The 6,190-nt window shown below is 40.5% G+C and overlaps 1 non-coding gene across 1 annotated transcript; it reads left to right on the top strand.

The window, feature by feature from the left end:
- Positions 1–4,741: 4,741 nt before the first annotated feature.
- Positions 4,742–4,847, top strand: LOC145565419 (small nucleolar RNA R71). The gene has a single exon (XR_014095027.1). It is a non-coding gene; the product is annotated as a small nucleolar RNA R71 (small nucleolar RNA).
- Positions 4,848–6,190: the final 1,343 nt, after the last annotated feature.

The raw sequence follows: 6,190 nt of genomic DNA on the forward strand, positions 1-6,190 counted from the left end.
TTTCTCCCATGCACTTTCTAAATCAAAGTTTATCTTTTTGATTGCCCATAAAGCACGGTGTTCAAGCTCCACCGGGAGATGGCAAGACTTGCCATAGACAAGGCAATATGGAGTGGTGTCAATAGGTGTCTTGAAAGCCGTCCTATAAGCCCAAAGAGCATCATTTAACTTGTCCGACCAATCCTTTCTATTCCTTGCAACCGTATTCTCAAGAATGAGCTTTATTTGACGATTGGAGACCTCGACTTGGCCACTCGATTGAGGATGATATGGAAGGCCGAACCGTTGATGTACTCCATGTTTGCTCAACATCTTTTGGAAAGCGTTTTGAACAAAATGAGAACCATTATCTCTTATCACAGCCTTAGGCACGCCAAATCTTGGGAAGATGATTTTGTTGAACAACTTCAACACTACTTTGTGGTCATTAGTAGGAGAGACAATGGCCTCAACCCATTTAGAAACATAGTCCACATCCACAAGTATGAATTGATTTCCATATGAAGATGGGTATGGTCACATGAAGTCAATCCCCCAAACATCGAACACCTTTAACTCAAGAATAGGCTGTTGAGGCATCTCATTCCTCTTGGAGATATTCCCAACGCTTTGACATCGGTCACATGACTTTACAAAGCCCCATGAATCTTTGAAGAGATGCGGCCACCACAAACCACATTGAAGAACCTTAGTGGCGGTTTCGGAAACGCCCATATGACCCCCACTTGGATCCGAATGGCACATCTTTAGAACACTTGGCACCTCTTCATTCGGGACACAACACTAAAAAAGCCATCCACCCCTCGTTTATACAAGATTGGTTCATCCCACAAGTAATGTCTTGCCTCCCTCTTGAGCTTCTTCTTTTGGTTCTGGAGAAAGAAGGTGGAAACTCCCCACATGCTAGAAAGTTCACCAAGTCGGCATACCGTGGGAGATCCTTAACCTTAATGGCATACAAGACATCATCAAGCATTCTATCTTCAATTGGTAGACCATCATCATGAATTTGATCACCCTCAACGCGAGAAATATGGTCCGCCATAACATTTTCCGCACCCTTCTTATCCCTAATCTCTATTTCAAAAGTTTGTAATTCAAGCACCCAACGAATCAACCTTGGCTTGGACTCTTTCTTGGCAAAGAGATACTTGAGAGCCGCATGATCCGTGAAGACAATGGTCTTGGAACCCAACAAATAACACCGGAATTTCTCGAAAGAGTGAACAATGGCCAAGAATTCTTTTTCCGTTGTTGTGTAATTCTTTTGGGTCCTATTTAGTGCCTTGGACATATAGTAAATCACATAAATCTTCTTGTCCACACGTTGTCCCAAAACACCTCCAATTGCCCAATCACTAGCATCACACATCAATTTAAAGGGTAAATCCCATCTTGGGGCTTGAACAATGGGGGTAGAGATTAGGGCCTTCTTCAATCTATTAAATGCTTCCAAGCATTTTACCATAAAAAACAAACTCAACATCTTTTTGAAGAAGATCATTAAGGGGCTTGGCAATGAGTGAGAAATCCTTGATGAATGTTCTATAGAAGCCCGCATGTCCCAAAAATGATCTCACTCCCTTGACATTCACCGGAGGTGGAAGCTTCTTAATAACCTCAATCTTGGCCTTATCCACCTTTATTCCTTTATGAGAGATCTTATGCCCAAGCACTATTCCTTCCTCCAACATGAAATGGCACTCCTCCCAATTCAAGACAAGATTAACCTTTACACACCGTGCCAAACATTTCTTAAGATTAACTAGGCACTCTTCAAATGAAACCCCACCCACGGAGAATTCATCCATAAATACCTCCATTTCTTCCTCCAACATGTCTCCAAAAATTCTAATCATGCACCTTTGGAAAGTTGCGGGGGCATTACAAATGCCACAGGGCATTCTCCTATAAGCAAAGGTCCCATAGGGGCATGTAAATGTTGTCTTCTCTTGATCTTCGGGGTGGATTGGAATTTGGAAAAATCCCGAATAGCCATCAAGGAAGCAATAGAACTTGTGCCTTGTTAGTCTCTTTAACATTTTATCAATGAATGGAAGGGGAAATTGATCCTTTTTGGTGGATGTATTTAGACGTCTATAGTCTATACACATCCTCCAACCGGTGACCGTCCTAGTTGGAATGAGCTCACCACTCTCATTCTTGACTACGGTCATACCCCCCTTCTTAGGAACGACATGAACGGGAGAAACCCACCTAGAGCTTGATATGGGGAATATGATTCCCGCATCCAAGAGTTTGGTGATCTCTTTTTTCACCACCTCTCCCATTTAAGGGTGTAGCTTTCTTTGCCGTTCAATAGAAGGAAGGGTGCCTTCCTCAAGCGTTATGTGGTGTGTACATAAAATGGGGCTTATACCTTTAAGATCATCTATAGTACAGCCCAAAGAACCTTGGTGCTTTCTCAAGACACAACATAACGCTTGAGCTTCGCTCTCGCTCAAGGATGCACTAACAATGACGGGGTAAGTGGAATTTGGGCCTAAGAATTCATACCTAAGGTGTGATGGTAGAGGTTTGAGCTCTACCATAGGCACTCCTTTACCTTCTTTTGTTGCAGCCACTTGCAAAGCTTCATGGCTTGAGATTTTCAAGCACAATTGTTCATCCACTTCCTCTATGCTTCCATTAGCAATTCCTCATACAATAATGCTACCTCCTTGCATGGTAAACCTAGCTCGTCTTTGTTCAACAAAACATTCTCAAGAGCATCGTTAGAGGTGAGCAAGTTCTCATGCATGGAAGACACAACATGATCAAGACATTCAATCATCATGCGATTTTCAAGATAAGAACTTGGATATTTCATGCTTTCATTCAAATCGAATTCTATGACCTCATCTCCTACCTTAAGGGAAATCTTTGCACACTTGACATCTATCATAGCACCCAAGTTAGAAAGAAAGGGTCTACCTAGAATAATTGGAATGGTAGCATCTTCATCCATTTCTAGAACAACAAAATCCACCGGGAACACAAACTTCCCAACCCTCAATAGAACATCTTCCACTTTACCTTTTGGAAACTTGATTGACCTATCGGCTAGTTGCAAGGTAATGTTAGAAGGTAAGAGTTCCCCTAGATCAAGTCTTTGATAAACCGAATATGGCATTAAGCTTACACTAGCTCCTAAGTAACATAAGGCATTATCAAATTTCATCTTGTTAATAGCACAAGGGATGAAGAAGTTTTCGGGGTCTTTCAACTTGGGTGGCATTTTGTTCATGATGATCGCACTACAATTTTCAGTCAAATTGATTGTCTCCACAATATCACAAGTCCTTTTTCCGCTCAAAATTTCTGTAAGGAATTTGGCATAATTAGGCAATTGGTTGATCACATCGGTGAAAGGTAGAGAAAGGTGAATTTGTTTGAGCATATCAATAAATCTCCCAAATTGATCATCCAATTTGTGTCTCATTAATTTTTGGGGATAAGGGAGCTTGGGTTTCACAATCTCTTTCTCTACTCTCACCTTTCTTGGTGTCTCAACCACAACCTCATCTAAAGATGCTCTACCTCCCTCATTCTCAACCAAAGTTTCCTTGGGGACCTCCTTGTTTTCACTCCTCCTAGGCAATCTCTCCTCAAGAACCTTACCACTCCTTGTAACAATAGCATTCACGGGTTTCTTGGGATCTAGGCCTTGGGAAGGTAAAGAAGAAGGGCTTGCTTGGTCTTTCAAAGCACTAGCAAGTTGAGAAATTTGGTTTTCGAGCATTTTGTTGTGGGTCATCATTTCATTGAACTTCTTGTCACTAACGGCCATGTATGTGTTCAACAACTTGGTTTGATTTTCAATTATTTCCTCCAAATTGGTCCTAGAAGAAGAAGATTGTGAATAGGAATTTTCACCTTGAGTCTTTGGAACAAATCCGGGTGGGGGACCTCTTTGAGAATTATTTTGAAAATTTCCCCTACCTTGATTGTTCCAATTACCCCTATTTTGATTTTGACCATAACCTTGATTATGGTTTCCACTACCTTGGTTATGATTTCCATAACTTTGGTTTTGATTACCATAATTTTAGTTTTGATTTTGACTACTATAACCTTGATTGTTATAGTTGCCACGAGAACATAACCTTGGTTCCCTTGGTTCCTATAACCACCACCTTGGTTATAGTTGTCAAAATTACCTTGGTTTTGGTAATTCCTATTCCATTGACCTCTTTGATTATCAAACCTTTGCACATTATTATTTGACACATAATTCACATGCTCACTCTCACTATTATAAAAAACATCACCACATTCCGGAGAAGTATGAGGGCATTTACAAGAGTCATGATCATAAGATCCACATGTATCACAAAACAAGCAACCACTAGGCATATTATTTGAAGAGGGAGGGGGTTGAGAGTTAGAAAAGGTACCTCTCCCCTTAAATTGGGAGGGAGAATTCGAAGCTTGAGAAAAAGAGGAGCTTTCCAACTTGGCCTTGATCGCGGTCATTTCTTTCCCCAAGTTTGTCATTTGTGAGGATAAGTTGTTGATCGCATTTAGATGGTCTATAGAGTACACCGAAGAGCCACTCTTGCTAGTTGAATCCCTCTCACCATCTTGTCAATCTCTATAGTACTTAACTACGTCCTTTATAATGTCCACCACTTCCTCTTCCGTCCGATTCATTATGGGACGTCCGGCACCCCCATCAAGGCATGATTTGCCTTGAGGACTTAGGCCACCATAGAAAATTTGAATGACTTGATAGGTTGGAATTCCGTGGTGGGGACATTCCCTTTGGTACTCTTTATACCTCTCCCATGCTTCGTAGAGGCTTTCATTAGGTCTTTGTTTGAACCCTTGAATCAAAGCTCTAGCCTCCGCCGTTTTCTATTGTGGGTAGAATCGGGACAAGAATTCCTTGGTGACTTCGTCCCATGTTCGTAGGGAATTTGGCTTTACCTCCTTATCCAACCACTCCAAGGCTCGGCCTATGAGAGAAAATGGAAAAAACTTTAGCCGGATGAATTCTTGAGAAACTCCGTTCACTTTGATAGTGTTGCAATACTTTTCGAACTCCTTGAGATGGTTCAACGGACTCTCATTCTTAGCTCCGCTATATTGTCTACTTTCGATCAAAGCAATCATAGCCGGCCTAATTTCGAAATCATTCGCCGGTGTTGTAGGTGGAGCAATTCCACTCTCAAACTTGTACGCACCGGGAATTCCCAATTCTTTCAAAGCAACTCTTGGTTGTTCTCCCATGCCTAGTTCTTCTTCAAACCCTTCTTTGCTTGAGGAACTAAATTCCAAGGATAGACTAACAATTCTTCTCCTTGAAAGAGTCCTTTCGATTTCCGGGTCAAAAGGCACAATGGATCGATCACGAGTTCTATGCATGCAAAACTCAATGAAAATATTAGTAGCACGGCCACAAATGTAGCCTTAAGAAACAAAATCTTTTTGTATTTTTTTTTCAATAAAAGTGAAATAGACTCAACAACTAAAGCTAAGCACCAATATCACTCCCTGGCAACGACGCCATTTTGACGAGGGGAAAACAAGGTAGTTATCTAGTCTTCCCTCGGTCAAACACAATTTATAAAATCCTAAACCAACCTAATACAAGTATAAGGTAAGTATAGTGTCGAACCCAAAGGAGTTAGTCGGTATTAACTATAGCCTAAGTCAAGCTATTTAGAAGATTGTAGTGAGAAAATGGTTGGTATTATGGTAGCAAAATTAGACTAATCAAGTAATTCAAGAAGCTAAATACTAGGGATATAGGTTCCACATGCTAGTTCAATAATTGTGCTAATAGATAATTTCTTCGTTTGATTCAAGCATTGCAAAGGACAAACAATAGTAGCAATCAAGAGAGTTCAAGAGCTATCTCCTAGAGGCCAAACTAGGGGTCGCTATGAATAGCTAATCAAGGAAATTCACAATCAAACTCAATCAATTAAAGCAATTCTTAAATTGATGGGTCATGTCATTAAGAATTACAATGAAATCTAGATTAATCTTATAGGTTGATCATTCTTAATCTAGTTAATCACATGCAAAACTATGTCAACCAATTTAATTGCAACAATTCAATCAATCAAAGATCATCAACTAGCACAAATTATTAATCAAGCATGCTTCCCCTTCTCCCTAGCAACTAATCTACTCACTCATCATGGTGTAACTCAAGAAAAAATCACTAGAATTAGCATTGATC

Source organism: Chenopodium album, chromosome 1 (assembly GCF_948465745.1).
Source record: "Chenopodium album chromosome 1, dcCheAlbu1.1, whole genome shotgun sequence".
In the NCBI taxonomy this organism is placed as follows: Eukaryota; Viridiplantae; Streptophyta; class Magnoliopsida; order Caryophyllales; family Amaranthaceae; genus Chenopodium; species Chenopodium album.